The following is a 25666-nucleotide window of genomic DNA, read 5'->3' as shown; positions in this document are numbered from 1 at the left end:
GAGAGGAGGGTTGGGGACGAGTTGAAGGAGAAATTGTTCAAGGAAAGAACAGGTTCAGCCAGGTAGAGGATGGTGGTGTTGGATGGGAACTTGTTGGGCCTCTGCTCATGGAAGAAGCGTAGAGACTTCAAACTGCCTTGGTGGGGCATGGCAGTGTAGAGAGAATTGGACATCCATAGTGAAGAGGAGGCAGTTAGGGCCGGAAAACTAAAAATTGTTGAAATGACATAGGGCATCTGAAGAATCACGGATGTAAGTAGGAAGAGACTGGGTAAGGGGAAAACAAATGGAGTCAAGATAGTAAGAAATAAGTTCAGTGGGGCAGGAGCAGGCTGAAACAATGTCTCTACCAGGACAACCTTGTTTGTGGATTTTGAAGAGGAGGTAGAAGCGGGCTGTCCGGAGTTGGGAGGCTGTGGAGGGAAGATCTCCAGAGGAGATGAGGTCAGTGCCAGTGGCTTGAAACAATGGCTTGATGTTTAGTGGTGGAGTCATGGTCCGGGGGAGGTAGAAAGTAGTGTCTGAGAGTTGGCACTCAGCCTCTGCAAGGTAGAGGTTGTTATTCCAGACAACAGCACCACCCCTGTCAGCAGGTTTGATACCAATGTCAGGATAGACCTGAGAGAACAACTGCAGGAGGTGTAACACACCCACCCTTTTATTTCCTCTTTCTTTACTGCCCAAGGTACTAAACACTCCATCCAGGTGAAGCAGCAATTTACTTGCAATTCTTTCAATTTAACATACAGTTTTCACTGCTCACAATTCTGTTTCCGCTACACAGGGGTGATCTGGGTGATCACTTTGCAAAGCACCTTCACTCAGCCCGCAAGTACAATCTCGATCTTCCAGTTGATTGCCATTTTAATTTACCACCTTGCACTCACACTCACATTTCTGTCCTTGGCCTGTTACTAAGTTCCAGTCAAGCTCAATATAAAACAAAAACAGAATTACCTGGGTTTCTTGTTGAGGCGTCGGATGAGACGAAGAATAAAATGAAACTGGGGGCACGCGCAGCTCTGAAAAAGAGCACCTCATCTTCTGATTGGGCACTTTACAATCTTCTGGACTCAACATTGAGTTCAATAACTTCAGACCACATTCTTCATTCTGACCTGATTTGATTTTTTTTGTCAAAGGACAGTATACATCTTTTTTTGCATGTTTTTGCTTTCAGACAGAGCTGTTCATTATTCTGCCATTAACACTCATTCTGGCCCAATGTCATCTTTGTTATTTAATCTCTCCTGCCCTTTAACCTATCTCAGACCTTTCCTTTTGTTCTACTTCTCCCTCCCCCCTTTCACCAGCATACAACCCATCACATTTCTCCCAGCCTTCAGTTCCAAGTTTGAGAAATATTTGACTCGAAGCCTTAATTCTATTTCTCTCTCCACATCTGCTGCCAGACATGATGAATCTTACCAACGCATTTTGTTTTTGATTTCAGATTTCCAGCAATTGCAGTATTTTGCTTTTACAGTAGGAAGGGATTATGCAGCTTGGCAAATAAAGTTACCTGATTGCAACATACAACATTGGCAGCACCAGAACCAGACTGCAAAATGCAACATGGACTCTCCTATAACCGACTGAAATATACAGTTTTGACAGCACTATAGCCCAAAGGTAATAGCACAAATACACAGTTAACTCCATGGCACCACAGGTGGCTCAGCTTTGCAGTAGGGCATGATGAAGATTAGAAGAGTAATAGTGATAGGAGATTCAATAGTTAGGGGAACAGACAGGTGCATCTGTGGTTACAGACGTGAATCCAGGATGATGTGTTGTCTCCTTGGTGCCAGGATCAAGAACGTCACTGAGCAGTTGCAGGGCACCCTAAGGGTGGAGGGGGTGTGGAGGTGTGAACAGCCATCAGTCATGATCCATACTGGTACCAATAACACAGGTAGAAAGAGTGATGTGATCCTACAGTCAGAACTCAGGGAGATAGATAGGAAATTAGCATGCAGGACCTCAAAAGTAGTAATCTCCAGATTAATTCCAGCACCACATGCATAGAGTATAGAAATAGGAGGATAAAGCAGGTGAATGTATGGTTGGAAGGATGGTGCAGTAGGAAGAGCTTTAGATTCTGGGGACATTAGAACCGACTCTGGGGGAAATGGATCATGTACAGGCCGGATAGATTGCACCTAAAAAGAGCTGGTACTGAGTTCCTTGCAGGGCGTTGCGCTCGTGCTATTGGGGAGGGTTTAAACTAATTCAGGAGGAGTGTGGGAACCAGGAGAAAATATCAGAGTGGAATACCGAGGTGCACAGGGTATACTGGGAGAAATAGATAACACTAGAGTAAGTTATTAGTTGGGTTCAGAGTAAGGGAAAAAGTAATAAAGCCTAAATTGTGCATATCCGTGAATGCGCAGTGTGTGGTAAATGAGATTGGGCAGTTGCAGGTGCTATGTGGATACTTGATGTGGCTGAGACTTGGTTCAAAGAAGGGCAGTCTGGATATTAAAAATTCCTGGATACAAAGTGTTCAAGAAAGACAGGAAAGGGAGAAAAGTGGGAGATGTGCAATATTGGTTAAGGAGAACATTGCAACTCTGCAGAGAGAGAGAGAGAGAGATACGGCAATGATGGAGAACAATGTCCTCTGAGGGGCAGAACCAGAAGCCCAGAGTGTGGGCTGAAAAGGGGGTAGAGCAAGAGGCCCAGAGTGCAAGCTGAAGGGTGTGGAGCCAGAAGCCATGAGGATAAGCAACAGGCAGAAGGAGGAGGAACTATCGAATAGTGAAATGCAGTGTGGTAGGAGCAAAAGACACAAAGAGAGCATCGAAAGCCTCAGTCAGTCTGTCTGGAGAACCAGTGGGGGGAATTGGGGCAGGCATACAGCTGCTAGAGAGCAAGGAGGATCATCATGACAGCACAGACATCCCCCGCACCCCGCCCCCCCCCCACCCCACCCGAGTCTAGGAAGCTCTGAGATGAGGAAGATACCCTTTGTAGTCTGAAGGGTAAGGTGATCCAGCTCATGTGGTCGAGGGGAATCAGCAATAGGAGTGCCTCGAGAATACCAGCTCCCAACCCTGTTTCTTTGCTGTGATCACGAACAGTCGCTTCTGCTGGACGCAAGGCATCCCTGCTCCCACTGCTTTACATCCAAGTCTGCTCCCCGGCTGATTCAAGACCAGGAGTTAAGCTCTTGACGGTTTTCTTGTGCGTCTGGTGTGTTAGGCCATGGTGATCCTTGTAAAAAGTTAATTTTAAAAGCTTCGACAAAAATCCCTTTTTTCAGCAATACAAAAGTTAATTTATTTAACAAAACGTTTTCACAAATGCATTTATAAATCGGATGCCGGCGGAATAAAAGATCACTGTGCTGGGAGATTTTTGTGCTTAAATCCTGCACGCACAAATATAGGCTGGGATAGTAGTAGTGTAAAGGGCAGAGATGGACAAGAGTTCCTACAGAGTGTTCAGGAGAATTTTCTGCAACAGTATGTTTCTAGTCCAATGAGAAAGAAGGCACTACTAGACTTGGTTCAGACAATGAGACTGACCAACTGGATCAATAGTCAGTAGGGGATCGTTTAGGGGACAGTGATCACTGTATCCTAAGCTTTACGTTGACTATGGAACCGGACAAGGAGCAATCCAGAGTAAAAATATTTCTTCTTCTTCTTAGGGAGTCCCTTGGGACTAATGATGACTTGGTTCTACGCCGGGGTTGTGCGTCCTGAGGAGACTAAAAAGTCCAATGCTGGATCCGCACGCTCTGCCACAGGGAGTGTTTGACGAGGCGGGTGGGTGGGATGCTCGGGTTCCGCTGTTTGTGCTTGGCCTCCGCCTGGGCCTGTGGGAGACGTTCAAAATGTTTGGCACTTTCACGGATGCTTCTTCTCCAGTTTGGGTGGTCTCGAGCAAAAGATTCCCACATATCACTGGGGATGTTAAATTGGAATCAAAGGTTGGCAGGAAAAACAGTAACTAAGGACTGCCTTTAAAGAAGAGATAGTTGGACATAGTCAAGGTATATTCCCATGAATGGGAAAGGTAGGGCAAACAAATCTAGAGCTCCATGGATGATAAAAGGGATAGAGACTAAGATGAACGAGAAAATGTGTTCTTATGACAGATGTTGGGTGGATAGTACAAGCAAGAACCAGGCTGAATATAGAAGGTTCAGAGGGGAATTGAAAACAAATAAGAGAAACAAAGAGACAGTATGACTGCCAGCTGACATAAAAGGGAATCCAAAAGTCTTTAATAGGCACATAAATAGTAAAAAGGGGTGGTAAAACGAGGAGTAAGGCCAACTAGGGACCAAAAAGTAGATTTACACCTGGAGGCATAGCTAAGGTATTAAATGAATACTTTACATCTGTCTTTACCAAGGAAGATGATGCTGCACAGGTCATGGTGAAATAGAGACACTTGAAGGGTTTAAAGCTCATAAAGAGGAACTATTGGATAGGCTGTCTGTACTATACTTAAAGTTGATCTGATGAGATGCATCCAAAAATATTGAGAGTGGAAATCATGGAGGCACTGGCCATAATTTTCAGTCTTCCTTTGACTCAGGAGTGGTCTTGAAGGACTGGAGAATTGCAAATGTTACACCCTTGTTCAAAAAAAGGATCTAAAGATAAGCTCAGCAATGACAGACCAGTCAGTTTAGTGGTGGGGAAACTTCTGGAAACAATAATTTGGGAGAAAATGGGAGAATGGAACCCAAGTTGGAAATACTGCGAGACTGCTGGTGGTGTCATATTTGTGCAGGAAGTAATGCAGGCATTTGTAACTACGTGAGGTGTATCTTTGTTGTGTTGACTATTTAAAGTGAAATTTACCTTTTTACTTGAAATATCCTTCACCTGTAAATTAATGTTTAAATGATATTGTTTTTAGGTGGTTTAGTACAGTATATTTTTTAATAAGTGAAATCTTGTCCACTGGTTTTCTTTCCGTTGGCTCGTGTGGGGAATCCTTTCTTTTCAAAGTTATCAGTCTCTTTGGGGATCATAACCACTCTAAGCGTAGCCAGCCTTTTCAAGATATTTTTATTTGATACATTTATTCTTTCATGGGATGTGGTCATCACCAGCATTTATTATCCCCCCCGAATGGCCCTTGAGAAGGTAGTGGTGAGCTGCCTTCTTGAACTGCTGCAGTCCATGTGCTGTTAGGGAAGGAGTTCCTGGATTTTGACCCAGTGACAGTGAAGGAATGGTGATATATTTCCAAGTCAGGATGGTGAGTGGCTTGGAGGAGAACTTGCAGGTGGTGGTGTTTCAGTGTGTCTCTTGCCCTTGACCTTCTAGGTGGCAACAGTCATAGTCGTGGGTTTGGAAGGTGCTGTCAAAGGAGCCTTGGTGAATTGTTGCAGTGCATCTTGTAGATGGTACACACTGCTGCTACTGTGCGTCAGTGGTGGAGGGAGTGAATGTTTGTGGATGGGGTGCCAATCAAGTGGGCTGCTTTGTCCTGCATGGTGTCAAGATGGAGCTGCACTCATCTAGGCATCCTGCCTACTTTCAACTTTCACCCCATCTATTAACTATACCATATTCGTTTCTACTGACATATTTGGGTGGAACTCCTGCAGAGTGGCAAACAGAGTTGGATTGCCAATCTGTTCCTAATTACTTACCTGGAAATCCAGTTGATCTTTTCTGGCCTGACCCTCCAACTCAAGCCAGGCAGAAACTGTGTAGTGCAGCACACTCTTGAGGCGTTCAGTCGAGGGCTGAGGCGTTGGAGGTAAGGAAGCAACGCCCTTTTTTTACAACACTAGTAGCCATAAAGCAGTTAAGTTTAACGGTTCAGCCACTTTCAGAAGCCATGGAAAAGATAGGTTTGTAAGATAAATGGTTAGGATTGGGGGTAGGGTGGTCAGGGGTGTCGGGTAGTCAGTGGGAGGATAGTGTTTACTCCACTACAGTGCACTATCATGTGGCTGTCTACATCACAGTGCGGGTGGTACTGTCTCTCCAGTACCACATTAACCCTTACTCTGCCGAATATCCTCATCCTACAGTTGTTTCCCTGCAGATTTGCTCCTCTGTCTTTCTCTCACTATTTGGAAGCCTATGGAATAGTAATGTAATCATCCCTGTTTTGCTGCTTAACTCTAACCAGACGTATTCTGTCCTTACCTCCTCAAAGTCATCTTCCCTTTCCAACAATGCCATCTCTAATCAATACTGAAACTCCACCACTTCTTTTCTTTTCCTATCTTTTCCGATTACTTTGAGTCTTTGAATATTAAGCAACCAGTCAGTCCTCACCATTTTAAGCCACATTTCAGTTATTGTTACTGCATCGTATTCCCAGATGTATTTTTGTGCTTGTGGCTCACCCACCTTATTCACCCAACTTTGAGAGGTTTGTTGAAGCGCATGGACCTGGATGGAGAGAAGCATAGCAGAGCCAGGAGCCAAATCAAACAGGAGAAATTAAGGAATGATGTCATCCTGACACCATAGTCACCAGCGAGCGCGGGGAAATGGAAAGAAGCAGAAAGAAGCTGGGGTAAATTAAAAACAAAATCAGGTTGAACAAAGGGTCTGGAATCAGTGAAGGTTCGAGGGATGGAGGCAGCAGCATGGAGGTGGGAAGCAGCGGCCTGGAACCGCTCTCTTCACACACCTGGAGGACAAGATCATACCTACATCTGTGGCTTTCTGGGCTCAGCTAGACAGGGCCTTTCAAAAGGGCCAATAGTAAGGGAGTAAACTCGACACAAATTCTGGAGTGCAGCCCATTAGGCAGTTGGTGTTTCCCTCAAGTGAGCACCTTCCAGCAGCTCCTGCAACTGACTAGGCCCCAGACGTATAGGCTTTTGTCTTTCCTCTGGATACCAGACTACGAGGTGGAGAGCAAGTCGGCATCTCCTAAAACCATGCTGAGGCTACACAACAAACAAAGAAAGGTAATCTCTCGGCTTGGAAGCTGGAATGTGAGGATTATGTGCCTGGCATAAACAACGACCCATATTCCACAGCAAGTGTATGCGGGAGGGCCCTGATTGACTGTGAGCTAAACAAGCTTGGTGTCGACGTTGCTGCTCTACAAGAAACTAGACGAGCCTATACAGGCCCTATTTGTGAGACTACACCTTTTAGAGGCATGGAATGAGCCCTGAAGACTACCATGAGCATGGTGTAGACTTCATAGTGAGAGACTAACTGTCAATTAAGCATCAATAGCCTGGTCTCCTTGTGGCTATCATCTAATGGAGGTGCAGTCAACATCATATGGGCCTACGCACCAAGTCTACGTCAGCATCTCAGGCAAAGAGCATTTCTATGACTCTCTAGGTGAGGTTCTGAGAAATATTCCAACTGGCAAGAGGCTATTTTATCCTGGGTCACTTCAATGCACATGTTGGTGCGGACAGTGACTCATGACCAATGTGCCTCGGTCATCAAGGGTGGGCTAGATCAACGTTAATGGACAACGCCTTCTTGAGCTTTGTGCTCTTAATGAGCTCTATGCCACCAACACCTTCGTCAAGGACAGGTACCACCACAATGTGGCATGGCATCACCCAAAGTCTGGACATTGGCACCAACTGAACCTGAATCATCACAAGAAGCACGATCTGCCCAGTGTTCTCCAAACCCACACCTACGACAGTGACAGCGAACACTCCCTTGTCAGCAGCAGAGTGAATGTGCATCTCTGAGAGTTTCAGTCCTAAATATGATGGCCCACCATGTATCAATATTGCTAGAGCGATTGCTACACACCAAAGTTTTACCAGGAAGCACCAATGCTGGTATTGTTGAAGGTTGGAAGTCACCAAGTTCAATCATCTGTGAAGCAGCAGAAGTATCACTTAGTAAAGGTGGAACCCACAACAAAGACTGGTTTCAGATGGCTCAGCTAGGATGACATCTGTCATTGGTGCAAAAAAAAATTAAAGCCTACATGATGCACAACATAAGCCCAACATATAAAACACGGCACTTCCTGAAAGTGGCCAAGATAGTGTGTAAAAGATATGCAAACAAGCACTGGATCAACTTATATCAAGAAATTCAAACTGCCTGTGACAATGGAAATCTATGAGCTACATACAAAGTGATCAAGTCCTTGGCGCCAGACCATCACCAGAGTTACTCCTGTTTATGTTCCCAGCCGATGTTATTACTAGGCAAGTCAGATCCCAGAATGGAACCTGGCTTGATAGATCATAATTTTTATTATATTTTATTAAACTGTGGAGGGTTCTTACTGAACAGATTCACAGGAGTCTGCTGTTAACTTTTTAACCAAAGTATAAAACATTTATTAAATAAGAAACATTAACTATATGACACTAGACAACAAAAAGATTGGAAAGGTTTGAACACAGATACGAAGAAAAAAATGATTTGAAACTCACTTTAGACCTTTTATCCCAGCAATACCCTTACAGACCCAACACTCCAGTGTAGATGTTTCACTGTTACCGCACCAAGGCTAGAGCTGGTTCAGTTTCAAAGAGTTTTCTTTTTCAATGGACTTCTGAACATTCGCTCAGTGTCCTTCCACAATTGGTATCTCCCCTGAGACATCCAAAAAACTCACTAGAACTTTAATTTTAGAGCAATACATAGGAGTTCTCTAAACTCATTCCTCAGCAATCGGGCAATATTTCTAACCAGAGAGTCTTAAACCTCAATCTTCAACCACTGGTATACACACACCTTTCCTTTCTCTGTGTCTCTGGGGGTAGAATTTTTCACTTGGCATGCGGGTGCCCGCCTGACACGCTTGAGCATGAAATAACGCGCGATGACATTGGGTGAGCATCCCGATGTCATCGCGCACTCGTGAGATATTCTGGTCGGCAGGCGTGTGCTCAACTCGGAAGCGCGCCCGCCGACAATTAAGGGTGTAATTAAGCCCATTAACAGCACAATTAACTGAGATTTTTCGCTGCCTGTCCAACATTACGGTTGGCGGGCGGGCGAATCAGCCAGGCAGCCTTTGCATTTTTCAGGAAACCTCATCTAAGGACGGGCTGAGGTTTCCAAGGTTAATTTAAAAGAAGATAAAAATATTTGGACACAAATTTCAGCATCCACATGTTTAGGTGACTCATTCTGAAGACTCATTCTCATTTTTTCAGGATTTTAAAATGCTTTTGTTGAATTTAAATTCTTCAGCTCCCTGAGGCAGCTCTCTGCCTTCAGGAAGCTTTCATTCCACGCTCCCCCGTGCCCACGCTGACTTCAGCGCTCACCCTCTTCCCGCCCCCACCCTGGCAGCGCTGAGCCTTTCAGGGCGCCTTTCACGCTGGCTGGCCGATTGAGGGCAGCGGTCCGTTCCCCGGCCGCTCCCAGGCTTGTCGATTGCAGCCACCCGTCGACCCGAAAATTCTACCTTGGGGTCTCTCTCTCAACCCCTGTTGCTAAGCAACAGCACAGTTTTTTTACTCTGTGTTTCTTTTAGTTGCACTTTTAAGAGTTGCAAACCCTCATTAATAATACATGTCGATAAACAAAGTGTGGAAATAGCCAGGCTCCAGCTACAGAAAAAAACTCTATCATGAAACAAGACATCATGGGCGGAATCATCCCAGACTTGCATTAAGTGCGGTAGAAGACGGGAAAAAGGATGTTTTACCCACCCGCTGCAATGGCGGCTTTTCGCGCCATATCACCCCACTCTCGCCTCATTAATCATGCATTCCCCGGAAACGCCTTTCAATGGCGGGCGGGCTCCGATTCACCCATCACGCCATCACCTCACTGCTTCCTCACACCGGGCGCCATATGTAAAATGCAGCCAAATGCACACCTCTCGCTGCTTCCAGCCCAGGACTGCTGCACAGAAGACTGCAGCTCCCAGTTTAAATACACGTCCCTCAAGCACCTTCTGGATGCAGTGGAGCCTCGCTGTGATGTCCTGTACCCCCACTCTGGCCGCAGGAGGGGCAGCAAGATCACTGATCCAGCATGGGAAGCAATGGCAGCAGTGGCACCAATGCCCTGCAAAAAAGGACAGACACCCAGTGCCGCAAGAGGATAGAAGATCTCCTTCAGGCTAAGTTACTCTTCTCATCACTCTCAACTCACACACTAACACACATCCACAGGGCCCTCACTCACTGCCAGTTCAAGGGACATCACCACTCACTCTCTCACACACACCTTCATTGTCTTCATCCCGTCCATGGGACCACTCAACACCCACAAATGCCAGGCACACTTATCACCCGGCCTGGCAGGAGTCCTGCTTACACTGTCTCCACCTCTACTCATGCAGGACAAGCTGGCACACAACAAGAGGGAGAGGTCGCAGACCAGTGAAGGAATGTCTGAAATCAAGGTCCTCACAGACTTTGAAAACAGAGCAATCCAGCTGGCCGGCGACGACTGGGACCGGTCCCGTTCTGACTGTGAGGTAGGCGGTGCTCTACCAAGTGAGGGTCCAGCAGTGCAACATCCATCAGACAATCATTCTGTGAGTGATGTGTCCTGTTTCACAGGCCACTGCCATGCACTAATTATCTCTCCTGGCTTTCGCAGGCACATCTGCCAAACAGCCGACAGAATCCATGACCCAGGGCCTCTATCAAGCCCCGAAGACACCCCTGAAGAGGAATCTGAAGGCACCCTCCCTGAAGCCCCGTCGCAGCGCTCACTCACACCTTCCACCAGTGCAGAGACGCACACCTTGGTGGGACCTAGCTTTAGAGTAGTCTTGGGATCACAATCTGGTGAGCACATTGCACCGTCCGATCCACAGCAGGCGGAGGCAGGGACTTCCCAGGTCCCCGGCACTTGGAGGACTGCAGGAGGTCAGAAATTTGCTGAGTCCGAGTCAGATGACGAGCCTCTGGACTTGGTCATACTGGAGCTGCAAGGGTAAGCTCGGGAACATCAGGACGGGATGTCCTCTGCACTCCTCAGATTGCAAGGGGTCCGTCCGTCTTCAGGCTGAGGTGATAGCGCCGGCATGCCAATGCACCGAGGGCAACACTGGTAGGATGGCAGCCGCCAAGGAGACCTTGGTCCAGGACATCGGTGCTGCACTGTTGCATGGGCTAAACTCCATCACTGACACCATAGTTGGCCTCCAACAGCGTCAACATGAGAGGTGTACTGGACAGTTTGATTTCACTCCAGCTTCCCCTTCTCAAGAGTCAGCCAGGGGCCCTGGGACACCCATAGGGACAAGGATCAGCAGGCGCACACCCCAGGGCTATCAACCCAGGAGACTTCAGGAATTTCTGGCCCATCCGAATCCCCTCTTCCTGTGACCTCAGCAACTCCAGCTCCACAGACCACACAGCAGGGCCCCGAAAGCAGGCTGGGCCTCGGCCCTTCGGAGGGCGCCCGCCAAGATCATCACAGACAGTCTGTAGCAATCAGCAGGCTGCCTCCACCTCTGCTGTGGATGTCAGGGGAGCACCAAGATATAGCGGCAGGGTTAGGAAGTTAAGAAGATGTAGTTGCACAGCCTGGGCGAGGGCGTTAATCACTTGTACATAATGTTCACTATTGTCAATAAACTCCTTAGACTATCTCCCTGCCCATGGCACCCTGTTCTGATTAGTAGTGTTTGTGTCACTTAGATATGAAATCTTGGTTCCTGCACAAGATAGAAGCAGGTATCTCAGTCCAGGGCCTCTTCCTGTGCTTTGTGCCTTCAGACCAAAGTGATGGTCTGGCTACACGCTCACTAGACACATTAGTGATGCCTGCATCTCGATGGTGCTTGTCATTGCTCTCAGAATATCCTGGGCAGGTGTCACAGAACTCCCTCATTCTCTCTGTGTGCTCTCAGCATCTTTGAGGTGAGACAACCCCCCCCCCCAACCATCTCTTCAGCATCTGTGACCAGTGATGCTGTGCTCCTGAAGGGGTCAGATGCTGAAGGCTGATAAAGGATCAGGCGCATTTAAAGTTTCACGGCTGCGTCTCTATGATATGACCCTGATCACAGAGTGCAAGTGAGCTGCCCTCAGCCAGGCAGGAGTCAGGCATTCTCAGAGACTATGTGAAGGTCTATGGAGTGTCCTCACTGCATGTCGTCATCATCTTCTGGAGTCTAGTGACTATCAGGGCATCTGCTGTGTCTCCATGATTTAAGCCTGAGTGCTGAGGGTATATGCACTGCCCTGGGAACTGTGCAAAGACCTGCAAGATGCATTTGTGGTGGTCGCACGCCAGCTGAACATTTAGTGAGTGGAAGCCCTTGTGATTGACATAGTTGGCCGCTTGTTGTGATGGAGATCTGAGCGCCACTTGAGTGCAGTCGATCACACCCTGCACCTGGAGGAAACCTGAGATGTGGGCAGATGCCAGCGTTCGTGCATCCTGGTGCTTCTAGTCCTGGGCGAAATGCACAAAGTTGTGTGCCTTCATGAAGATGGCATCCTTGACCTCATGGATGCTTTTGTGGGCGGAGGCTTGTGATATCCCACAGAGGAGCCGCCAGTGTAAAAATTGAGTGCCATTGTCACTTTCACGGCCACTGGCAGTGGATGCCCTCCATGTCCCTGTGGCATCAAATCCTGCAGTAGCTGGAAAATATGACTGACTAGTTCCTTAGACATGCGCAGTGTTTGGCGACACTGGTCCTTGGTCAACTGCAGGAATGAAAGGCAACATCTATAGACCCTGGGTCTAGCTAGGTGCCAACCAGTGACGGCTCGTTATGGCTCTTCAGCGGTGCTCTTCAGGAGCCCCAGCCGCCCCTTCTTCCTGAGGATGCTGCTCCTCTCCTCTGACCATCCAGGCACCTCTGTAGCTTTCTTCTCCTTCATCTCTGCTCTCTGTATGCCACAAAGCATACAGCTATGTCACCAGGCTCCACGCTCCTGATGTACTACTCCTACAGGATGAAAGAGAGAGACACATGGGTTAGCTTGGGTGTACTAAGAACCTCTCTTGATTAAGTCTGAAGGCCTCTTAATGCATCCCAGAGAGCGCTGGCCACCACTTGGATGGCCAGAAGTTAGTGCGCTGCATGGCTGCCTGAAATCCCACCCACCACTGCCCCTCTCTATCTGACCGACTGGTGGTAGCTTTGCCCATTGGACTGCATGCTGTGCTCTCAGCTCAGGCACAGGCATTCTCCTAACCCACGCTACAAGACTGCATTGTTAGCTTGAACCATGGGAGAGACTGGTCCAAATCTGAGTGGAGACATTGCAAGGGTCTGTGAGCGCCTACACCAGTGACTGCTCCATGGCCAGCTTTAGCGAGGAGAATGTATAACATGCCCAGTCGTCCAATTGTTCTGCAGTCCACTAAAATGCTCATTAGTTTACAGTCTGTGCCCAAGAGGTGAAAAGCTCTGGAGCACTTGGTGGCACTTTCATGCCTCTACATTGCTTGAGTGGACAGAGAAGCTAGAGGCCCGACTCTACACATGTCAATGTGGCTGTGTCTGAACTGTCTCAGCTGCAGAGGGATGGTCACTTTAGACAAGGTTTCCCTAATGCGTGACCAACTCCCTTCCCCCCACTCCAACCCCGCAATGTGCTTGTGCACTACCATCAATCACAGTGCAGCCCTTGCCCCCCTGCTCCCCCAACTAGCCTCAACAGGGCAGCCCTTGCCCCGGCAGTGCCCTGTCAGCCAGCCAGGAAGAAGCGCCAGGCCTGTGCTCTTGCCTCAACCTTGAAGTTCAACAGGTGACCTTGGCAAGTGCTGCGCATCGTTACTGCGTACTCACCTCCAAGTTCCCCTTGAAGTGCAGCTCGCCTTATATATGCTGTTGTAAAACATGTCGGCGTGTAATCATGCTAATGCGCTCAGACGGTCCAGCATGGGGGGCTGATTCCGGCAATGATATGCAGATTTATTACAAGGGCGTTCCTGATGTCTGATGGCGGGCAATGCGGCCCACTATTGATGGGCAGAGTGGACGATTGCAAATTGGTTTAACGGTATTGTGAAATCAATTTCTGGCCTTCTTGAAATATTGTCCGCTCATGCCTGCCATGGCGCCCGATGCCAGCGGGCATGGAAAATTCCGCCCATATTTCTTTTTCTTACCCATAAATACAAAATACTAATTATTTAAAACTATCTCGAGTTCTTAACACTCCCCTGAAGTTGTCAGATGTTGGACACTGTGAGTTGGACATCTCCCAGTGTACGTTGATGCCCTCCCGCAGCTCCTACCATGGGTTAGATGAAGGACCCTCATCACTTAAGCCATAGATTGTTCCATGAACAGAAAGGTAGTCCGCAAGGATGGTATCCCAGCCAAACTGCTCACGCATGGAAAGTTCCATCTGTTGCCACACCTTTATGAACTCCTCATTCTCTGCTGGAATGTAACTTCGATCCACAGGAGATGGGTGATGTCCAAATTGCCAAATCATCACACTTTAGAAAAACAAACGTGATAGAGGAGACTGTGACAATGACAGCCGCATCTCTCCTTAGCATCATAGAGAAGATCTTTGCTAAGGTTATACTTAAAAGACTCCATCTACTTGTAGACCAAGCATACCCGGAAGGACAGTACGGTTTCCATGCTGGCAGATCGACTATGGACATGATTTTTTCCATGTGCCAGCTAGAGGAGAAGTGTAAGGAACAGAGTACACCTCTTTACCTTACTAGCATAGATCTCACTAAGGCATTTAACACTATCAGCAGAGCAGGGCTCTACAAGATTTTGGGGAAAATTGGCTGTCCACCAAAGCTCCTCAGTCTCATCCTCTCCTTCCATGACAACAAGGACAGTACTGTACCATTTGTTGGCTCCACTTCCAACAGTTTCAGAGTGAAGAATGGAGTGAAACAGGCTGTGTCCTCGCCCCCACTCTGTCTGGCACTTTTTCCAAGCGCCTGCAGATATAGAAGGAGCCTAATTGCACACTAGGTCAGACGGCAAGCTCTACAATCTATCAAGACTGAAAGTGAAGACAAAAACACATCATAACCTGATCATAGAACTCCTCTGTGCTGATGATGCTGCGCTAGGCACCCACACTACACAATAGCTACAAAGATTCGAGGACTATCCTTCCCACGCCTGTAACTTGTTCTCCCTGGCTATAAGCTTCAAGAAAACACTGGTCAAGGGACAAGGTATTGCATCCCCGTCCTTGATCACAGTAAATAACAGCCCACTGGAAGTGGTTTGCAAATTCTGCTACCTCAGATCCACAGTGACAAACAATCCGTCCCTTGATGTAGAGCTTGCTACACACATAGGGAAAGCAGCTATCACCTTTGGTTCACTCACAAAACACATATGGGATAACATCAACCCACCCCTAGGACAAGCTGATAGTTTATAAGGCCTGTGTTCTCAGCATCTGCTGTATTTCCATAAACATGGGTGACTTCCAGCTCAACAATTTCCATCGTTGTTGTCTGCAGTGCATTAAGGATACATCCTGGCAGGACAAAACCATGAAAATGGCAGTCTGCTTAAAGGCAGAGCTCCCTACTCTGTTGGCACTAATCAAACAGAGGCAGTTTCAGTGGTTCCAGCACATCCACAGGATGGAAGACGGTTGCATACCCAGGGACTTTCTGTATGGTGAGGTAGCCAGAGCCAGGTAACAAGTTGGGCGCCCAAGGCTCCATTTCAAGGATGCTTGCAAGTATGACATGAAGGACCAAAACATCAACTATTGCACTTGGGAGTCACTAGCTGGTGAAAGAGGGAAATGGTGACACCTCCTGTGGGCTGCTGTGCACCATCACAATGACCAGTGGCTATAGTGGCTTGGTGACAGATGCCAACACCAAAAACAGCCAGCCACAACATCACATGGCAGATTCATGTGTAGCACCTTTGGCAGAACCTGCCCCTCAAGAATTGGCCTTGACAGCCATCAGCAAAGGTGCACTAAATAAATCCCACCTAACCGAATTGCTTGTTGTGTGTCCATCGTCTATCGCCGTAGATGGAAGGATGGTACAACATAGGATTATTGTTTCGGGACTGTGTCTTTAGGATAAAATGGAGGAATGAAGGGGGTCATATGACCTGTTCTGGATTCTGCCTAACAACAAATTTGGTAGGCTTGGTTGTTAAAGTTTACACATGAACCCAGGCTGTTTTATTGGGAAGAAGGTGTAAGATATTCAAACTTGCAAAAAATGACAACAGCAGGCTGTTAGTCTCCAAGTCACAGACAGGTGTTAAGAATGCCAGGTCTTCTAAGTGGTTAGACTGTCTATCTAATTCCTAGATGAAGTTAGGGGTTCTAAATTCTAATTAGTATTTCTACCTGGATACGAGGCCCATGTGATTCATGTTGTCATGGAGATCAGCTTTGAGAGGGGAAAGTTATGATTAGGACGTGCCAGTAAAGATATGTCCTAATCATAAATTTTAAAACACAAACTGTACTCAGTGTGGAATCATATGAAACTTGACTATACCTTTAAAAATGGTCAATACAATACTGCAAAAGATGGCCTCTGAGGGTCACCTGCCTTGGCCTGTTTTTTTCCAAAACTGCCATACTATCTCAAATGGACAAAAGGACACAGTCCAGACAGAGAGGTGTCAATACCCATATTTTGAGACTATCCAAACTGTTTTCCTGACTTCAACCGGTCTTTCAGAAACCAACACAGTGATTGTCTCAAAACCACAATTGGGCGAGTGTTTGCAAACAATAGCCCAGGTTGTGGCTAATCAACTGAAGGTCAACACCATATTTGGAAAAGGAGACTGTGAGAAACCACATGGTAAGGCAGGCATGCTGGTCTCCCTTTTTAATCTTTAAGTGCTGTCTGCAAAAGACACAACTGCACAAACAGTAGTAGCAGTAAGGGCAGCAGTATCCATTCCTTCAGAGCTGGAGACTGCAAAAGCTGAAGGTCTCCAAGCGTATTCCTTTTCAAGTCCACCAACACAGAAAAACCAACCTTCTGGTACAAGACTGCAAGTAACTAATTTTGGACATGGGATTACAGTTACTTAATATTATGACAAATCCCGGAATTCCTGGTTAAACTGACTCCCAACTATACGGCCCCTTTAAAGCAACGGTCCAAAATAGATTTTAAATTTAAATAGCAAGCCAGCACGTTTACCACAGCACCCACTCGACAGTGCAATTCCAAAGGCTTTTCTCCACCTTTAGTTACTGGACACAGCAGACTTTTGCAAACATGGCTGGAGATTTCCCCGTGGCTGTTTAACACACTCCTGTTAGTTCTTATATCAACCCCTTTAAGGCTACATCACCCTTCGCTCCTTCTTTATATATGTTTCTCTTTCTTTAATCTGTAAATTCCATTGATCCATATGTCCTTGGAAATGTACTTATACTTAAGAAGGAAATAGTGAGATTTCTAGACACTAAAGGCATCAAGGGGTAATGGGAGAGATTAGGAGTACGGCATTGAGATAGAGGATTAACCAGGGTTATACTGAATAGTGCAGCAGGCTCGAAGGCCCGAATAACCTACTCCTGCTTTTATTTTCTATGTTTCTTTAACATAAAAATCCATCTTGGTGCTAATGTGGTCAGTACCTTTTTAGAAAAATAAACATAATATCCTTGCCCTATTTATCTTGTTCGTTGTAAACATCCTAACGCCCCTTTGAAACCCAAACAACTCCTTCACTTAACTAAAAATGCAAATTTCCTTCGCACCCTACATGCTAAGACATCAAACATGTTTAATCATCAGCATTTCAAATGCCCTTTGCCCCTAACTTCTTTTGATAATTTCAAGCTAGCAGCCAGCTGGATTATGACCCAGCAGTGGGTAAAGCTGGTTTATTTAAAAATCCCAGAGGGAAACTTTAAACAACTATCATAACCTATATTTTCAATTGGTATGTTTGAGATGCAGCTCTAAATTCAGGAATCAGACCACCAGTTCTCGAGAGGTTTTTATATCAAACTACATGAGACATTTTTAATTTACACAAGTTAAATATATATATACACATGGCTACAAATTACAACTATCATAACTTTTAACAAATTCCCACTAAAGCAACAGCAGCCTTTAATAGACACCAGGCAAAGAAATTTCACCGTACAAATTCAAAATGAGGTTCCTTTCACTTTGGTTCCTTGGCAGGCATAGTGGTAGGCTTACAGGCTTTGATGTTACATTGCCTCTGCTTTGCACACACAAAACTGCTATCGGTTATACCCAGCACATCTCATTGAATGTAAATTCTCATTGTATCAACAGCCCCTTTGAACTCCATCTCTTCGAACAATAAAACCCCTTTCATAGTGCCAATTTTATTAGTAATATAAACATTGCTTGGTCTCTGCTAGCTAGGCACCAAATTTCACTCCTCTTCTTGAATGCTCTATTCAACAAAATGCAGATGCATTCTACCTCTCTCACATCTCAAAACTAGTACACATCAAAACACCCAGGCTAGCTGGCTTTAATCCAATTAAGATGCACCCACAGACTAACCTTCTATTTTTAAAAAATAATTTCCAACAATATTATATACATTAATAGCTCCATGACAGCCTATCTGACTTTAATTTAATTAAATCACACAGAACCATTTACACTCACACCCATAATATTTTTCTGGCTCATTGTAAAGTAGGTTTGTGAAAATTATTATTGTTTTGTGACCAGTTCAACAAAGCAGCTCACCATCAGCTTCTCAAGGGAAATTAGGGATAGGCAACAAATGCTGGCCTAGCCAGCCAGGCCCACATGCGGTGAAAGAATAAAAATAATATGAAAATAGGGAGGTTAGATGTGATCGGATTAGGTGTGATTATTTTTCTTGCATGGAAACTATTACCCCAAGGCAGACAGGTGTGTGATCAAGTCCCATTTCAATGAATTAAAAACAAAAAACAAGATTAACACTCAAGCCCAGTACTGAGGGAGTGCCGCACTGCCGGAGGGTCAGTACTGAGGGAGTGCCGCACTGTCAGAAGGTCAGTACTGAGGGAGTGCTGCACTGTCGGAGGGTCAGTACTGAGGGAGTGCCACACTGTCGGAGGGTCAGTACTGAGGGAGCACCGCACTGTCGGAGGGTCAGTACTGAGGGAGTACAGCACTGTTGGAGGGTCAGTACTGAGGGAGTGCAGCACTGTTGGAGGGTCAGTACTGAGGAAGTGCCGCACTGTCGGAGGGTCAGTACTGAGGGAGCACCGCACTGTCAGTGGGTCTGTACTGAGGGAGCGCCGCACTGCCGGAGGATCAGTATTGAGGGAGCGCAGCACTGTCGGAGGGTCAGTACTTAGGGTGCGCCACACTTCCGGAGGGTCAGTACTGAGGGAGCGCAGCACTGTCGGAGGTTCAGTACTGAGGGAGCACCGCACTGTCGGAGGGTCAGTACTGAGGGAGTGCAGCACTGTCGGAGGGCCAGTATGGAGGGTCAGTGCCGACTGAGCGCCAAGGTATCGAAGTGCCGGTACGGAGGGGGTAGTGCTGGGGGTGTGCCGCCCTCATAAGTGTGTTATCTTTCAGATGAGAACTTAAATCGAGTCACCATCTGTCAAGGGAGCTGAAAAAGATGCCATATCCTATGACCATTCCCCCGCCATTCCCATGTGGAACAGAGCTCCCAGGAACAGCTCCATACACACAGGAAGTGGACTATCCCCTTGGGAATGAATCAGCTTGTGTGCCATGTTATGATCCCTGTAGAGACTAATAACTTTTGAAAAGAGATAAGAATTTACCAGTGACCTGGGCAAAAAATCGCCCAACATTATTTCACGTTTTTTAGTTACACTGGGCAGGACCGGGACTGATGTCCTAGGGGGAATATTTGCTAGAATGGTTGGGGAGGGTTTAAACTAAAATGGCAGGGGGATGGGAACCTATGCAAGGAGTCAGAGAAAGGACAAGAACAAAGGACAGGGAGGGGAATAAGAAAAGTGATAGGCAGAGAAATCAAGGGCAAGAATCAAACAGGGCCTCAATGAAAAATAGTGGGAACGGGACAAGTAATGTTAAAATGACAAGCCTTAAGGCTTTGTGCCTTAATGCAAGGAGCATTCGCAACAAAGTGGATGAATTAACTGCGCAAATACATCTAAGCAGGTATGATATAGTTGGGATTACAAGACATGGCCGCAGGGTGACCAGGGATGGGAACTGAAGATCCAGGGGTATTCAGTATTTAGGAAGGACATACAAAAAAGAAAAGGCGGTGGAGTTGCATTGCTGGTTAAAGAGGAAATTAACGCAATAGTGAGGAAAGATATTAGCTCCAAGGATGTGGAATCTGTACGGGTAGAGCTGAGAAACACTAAGGGACAAAAAATGTTAGTGGGGATTGTATATAGATCCCCAAACTGTAGTGGTGATGTAGGGAATGGCATTAAACAGGAAATTCGAGATGCATGCAATAAAGGAACATCTGTAATTATGGGTGACTTTAATTTGCATATAGATTGGGCAAATCAAATTAGTAACAACACCATAGAGGAGGAATTTCTGGAGTGTATACAGGATGGTTTTCTGGACCAATACGTTGAGGAACCAATGAGAGAACAGGCCATCCTAGACTGGGTATTGTGTAATGAGAAAGGAATAATTGGCAATCTAGTTGTGCGAGGCCCCTTGATAGAATTCTTCATCAAAATGGAGAGTGACGTAGTTGATTCTGAGACTAGGGTCATGAATCTTAATAAAGGAAACTACGATGGTATGAGACATGAGTTGGCTATGATGGATTGGGAAATGTTACTTAAGGGGATGACGGTGGATAGGCAATGGCAAACGTTCAAAGAGCGCATGGGTGAACTGCAACAATTGTTTATTCCTGTCTGGCGCAAAAGTAAAACAGGAAAGGTGGCCAAAGCATGGCTTACATGGGAAATTAGAGATAGTATTAGATCCAAGGAAGAGGCATACAAATTGGCCAGAAAAAAACAACAGGCCTGAGGGTTGGGAGCAGTTTAGAATTCAGCAAAGGAGGACCAAGGGATTGATTAAGAAGGGGAGAATAGAGTATGAGAGTAAGCTTGCGGGGAACATAAAAGCTGACTGTAAACTTTTCTATAGGTGTGTGAAGAGAAAAAGATTGGTGAAGACAAATGTAGGTCCCTTACAGTCAGAAACAGGGGGATCTATAATGGGGAACAAAGAAATGGCTGACCAACTAAATACATACTTTGGATCTGTCTTCACAAAGGAGGACACAAATAACATACCAGAAATGTTGGGGAACACAGGATTTAATGAGAGAGAGGAACTGAGAGAAATCAGTATTAGTAGGGAAATGGTGTTGGGGAAATTGATGGGATACATCCCAGAGTACTTAAGGAAGTGGCCCGGGAAACAGTGGATGCATTGGTGGTCATCTTCGGAGATTGGAGGGTAGCTAATGTAACCCCACTTTTTAAAAAGGAAGGTAGGGAGAAAACGGAATTATAGACCAGTCAGCCTGACGTCGGTAGTGGGGAAAATTCAAGAGTCCATTATAAAAGATTTAATAGTTGAGCACTTGGAAAACAGTGGCAGAATCAGACTGAGTCAGCATTGATTTATGAAAGGGAAATCATGCTTGACAAATCTACTGGAATTTTTCGTTCATTTGGACTTTCAGAAGGCTTTCGACAAAGTCCCACATAAGAGATTAGCGTGTAAAATTAAAGCGCATGGGATTGGGGATAGTGTATTGAGATGGATAGAAAACTGGTTGACAGACAGGAAACAAAGAGTAGGAATAAACGGATCTTTTTCTGAATGGCAGGCAGTGACTAGTGAGGTACCGCAGGGATCGGTGCCAAGGATACGGAGTAGACCATTTACGACTGAGATGAGGAGAAATTTCTTCACCCAGAGAGTGGTGAGCCTGTGGAATTCGCTACCACAGAAAGTAGTTGAGGCCAAAACTTTGTATGTTTTCAAGAAGGAGTTAGATATCGCTCTTGGGGGCAAAAGGAGCAAAGGATATGGGGAGGAAGTGGGAGCAGGCTATTGAGTTGGATGATCAGCCATGATCATAATGAATGGCGGAGCAGGCTCGAAGGGCTGTACAGCCTACTCCTGCTGCTAGTTTCTATGTTTCTATGTGACTAACAAAAAGTTGATCTCTTCGAAGAATCCTGCACCAACTCTGGTATACAACTTCGACTAGTGAATTCACCTAACTACACTTCGGGAGTGAAAAGCCTCTTCTTCATCAGGTGTGCACTGTGTGTTTTCCAGTGTCAGTCAACCATGTGAATTACAAACTATTCTTTTGATTATAACCTGTAAAAGTGCACTACTCTTTCTAACTGTATTTTCCTAGAGGAAGAGAGAGAGAGAGGGAATGTGTGTGTGTATGAGAGACGTAGCGTTAGATTTTCAGGGTGAATGCATAAATAAAAAATCCTCTTTATTTAAATCCATGAAAAGATTACTGCTGGTTATTCAAATTGTTCACACACTCAGGGCTAAGGAACACATAACTCTCTTTTTAAAAAACACACTGATTATGGTCAGCAAGGGAAGCAACAAAGGCTTTCAGTTCTCTGTGTAATATTTGTTTAGGTTCAACATTTAGACAGTATTTTATAGTTTCCCAGTGCTAGTGTAAATCACTCCCCTAGTTTTATTTTTAAAATGAATACTCACCAACCAATTACCTACTGCTGTCCGCTGATGGCACTCCTCATCAGGTCTGTGCTGCTACACCCCACCCACCCCTACACTTTTATTGCCCACCACAGATAGTATCTCTGCTCAGGTCTACGCTGTTCCCCAACATGCTTTCTCTCTCTTTTATTCTCCACTGCTACTGCTGGTGTCTCTCATCAGGTTCCCAATTTATCAGATAAACAATCCAACATTGTACACAAAAGTCAACTAATCACCCTTCTCCATTCTCTTAGTGCCTGTTTTCCATGTGCCTTTACCTAGCCTAATTCTTCTAAACAGTGCTACCCCAGTATCTGCGGCATGTTTGGTGGAAGGCTGCTCGCTTTCAGTCAGGAGATCACAGCCTTTGTTGCACATTGTGGCTCTAATAAACCCAGGCGGGATTGGCCATGGGTGGCAGTAATTTGGGCTGACTGACAAGCAACAGTAAGTTCACTGGTGGACTGGCAGTGGTAGGAGGGCAACGTTTATCATTCTGAGAGAGGATGGCAGGTTTGTGCTCCACAGAGCCACTGCCACTCAGGCACGGCAGTATTTAACCAATCCTAGAGATGTGTTGGAGAGCAGATTGCTGGACTGCTCTGAAAGCCTGCATACTGCTCGGAGCACTAATGAGCCAGATGTTAGCAGTCTGTGCTGTAAGGCAGCTCGCTGCTTCTGCTTCCATAGCAACAAAGTGAGCAGTGCTCCATTGTTAGTGCTGCAATGGAAGCTGAGCCTTTGGCCATTAGGTGCTATGGGTTGGGTCCACAAATATCTGCATATTCCCGTGGAGTTGGCGTTCATTTTCACACTATGCTCACAGGCTTTCTGGAAGGTCTGCCAATATGCCAAGCATTTAGTTTCACCATCATCAGTTTCTTTCTCTTCCACTTCACATTCCTGCACCACTCCCTTGCCAGGTGCAGTTGTTAGGTATCTGAAAGGAGAAAGGCACAGATGCAGCAGCGTGGTGAGGGAAGCAAAAGGTGCATACTTACACTAGGTTCAACTTGGGATTTTGAAGAGATTTCATGTTGAGGGGGAAACAGGAAGAAAAGGGGCAAATGGAATTCAATCTGGAATTCTGGGAGGTGTGGCATTTGGGGAAGAACAAACAAGACAAGATAAGACATGACAAATGGTAGTATTCTGAAAATCGTAGACAGAGGGACCTTGGATTGTATTTCTACAAGTCCCTGAAGGTAGCAGGACACGTAGGTAAGGTGGTGAAGAAGGCATACAGGATTCTGTCCTTTATAAGTGGAGTCCAAAGTATAAAAGCAATGAGGTTTCACTTAGAATGTATAAAACACTAGTTAGACAACAGCTAGAGTACTGTATACAGAACTGGTTGTTGGCTTACAGAAAGGATATGATCACACGAGCGAGAGTACACAAGAGGTTTACAAGAATGTTGACATGATCACAGAATCACAGTGCAGAAGAGGCCCTTTGGCCCATCGACTCTGCACCGACACGTGAGAAACACCTGACCTACCTATCTAATCCCATTTACCAGCACTTGGCCCATAGCCTTGAATGTTATGACGTGCCAAGTGCTCATCCAGGTACTTTTTAAAGGATGTGAGGCAACCTGCCTCCACCATCCTCCCAGGCAGGAATGAAGAATTTTAGTTTTGAGGAAAGTTTGGAGAGGCTGAGGTTGTTTTCTTTGGAACAGAGGAGCACGAGCTATATAAGAATATGAGGAGCCTAGATAAAGTGGATAGAGAGGAACTATTTCCATTTGCTGAGAGGTCAGAAACCAGGAGGTACATGTTTAAAGTACTTGATGGAAGAATTAGAATAGAGTTGAGTAGTTTATCGCTTACTGGGTGGTGGTGGTCTGGAACCCACTGCTTGAAAGAGTGGCAGAGGCAGAAACCCTCGTCACATTTAAAAAACACTTGGATATGCACTTCAAGTGCTGTAACCTACAAGGCAGAGGTGAAAAGTGATATTAGATTGGATAGATCTTTCTCAACTGCCACAGACCTGATCAGCTGAGTTTGCCACCTCCTTCTTGCTCTGTAAGTCTTGTTCTGTTTCTAAGCGGGGTGTGAGGAGGAGGAGAGTGGAAGAGCATATCATCTTCAATGTTGTCAGACTTGTCACTGGCCGCAGCCTCAGTCATGGCTGCTCTGATGATGGTGTGTACAGTCTCCTCCATTGGGGTGAGGACCTGCAGCAATGCCTGCCCTCTGTGGGTCGGAGCAATTGCGAATGGGCAACTATTGCTCACCTCACTAACATGGGCATCCCAAGAACAAAAAAAATAGGTGTTGCTGCCTCTGGTTGTGTGTCGCCTTTTCCAACAAAAGAGACAGAAGAATATCAGTGAATGGAGTGCAATCTGTTTGGGTGAACTGCCTGTCATGGTTGAATAGCTGGCTGTGTGTGAAAGCTGTGAGATGTGGGTGTGATGCTTGCATCAGTGTGTGAGGCTAGTGATGCAGTTGGAAAGCATAGATTGAAGATAAGTTCACTGACCTTGACCACTTGTGTGAGGTCATCAAGCTTCTTCCAGCACTGCTTTCAGGTCCTCAGGCCTACACTGCTGGCATTGACCATAATGGTCACTTGCTTCTATTGTCTCCTGGCTCCCTGTTTAGAGGACGTATCTCCTGTTGACCTCCCATACCAAGGCACCCAATCATTATTCAGAAAACTTTGGAGGTTGTTCTCTTCAATATGCTGTCATTTCTTCCAGGTTAAAGTAATTCGTACAATGAATTCCAGAACCTGTTGCAGGAAAAAGGATCTTTCCTTTGCAAAGGTGCAAGGTATTTTAACAAATAGAGGCTAGCTTCAACTTACATTAGCCTCTTACATTTTGCACTCCTACTCAGATGTCTAGCCATTCAACATTGCGTTTAACACTGGGTGCATGCCACAATCATGTGAATGAACAGACAGCAGAGTTTGCAAGCTATCCGCACTGGAAAGTACAAGCATGGTCACTTGCCCACATGTAGGCCTTATCCTCCTATATGTTTTGAAAATATTCAATATAAATGTTCAGTTCAATGCGGCCTGGAGTCAGGAGTGACTCTACAAGTCAGGAGTGTGATGGAATACTTTCCACTTGCCTGGATGAGTGCAGCTCCAACAATACTTAAGAAGCTTGACACCGTCCAGGACAAAGCAGTCCACTTGATCAGCACCCATCCACCAATTTAAATTTTCACTTCTAC

General features: G+C 45.9%; 1 protein-coding gene across 3 annotated transcripts in view; it reads right to left on the bottom strand.

The window, feature by feature from the left end:
• Positions 1–25666, bottom strand: part of LOC144690622 (ephrin type-B receptor 2) — a 1056594-nt gene that overhangs the window by 22838 nt on the left and 1008090 nt on the right. The window lies entirely within an intron of this gene.

This window comes from Cetorhinus maximus, chromosome 15, assembly GCF_964194155.1.
Source record: "Cetorhinus maximus chromosome 15, sCetMax3.hap1.1, whole genome shotgun sequence".
NCBI lineage: Eukaryota > Metazoa > Chordata > Chondrichthyes > Lamniformes > Cetorhinidae > Cetorhinus > Cetorhinus maximus.
This window is presented reverse-complemented; position numbering and strand designations above follow the sequence as displayed.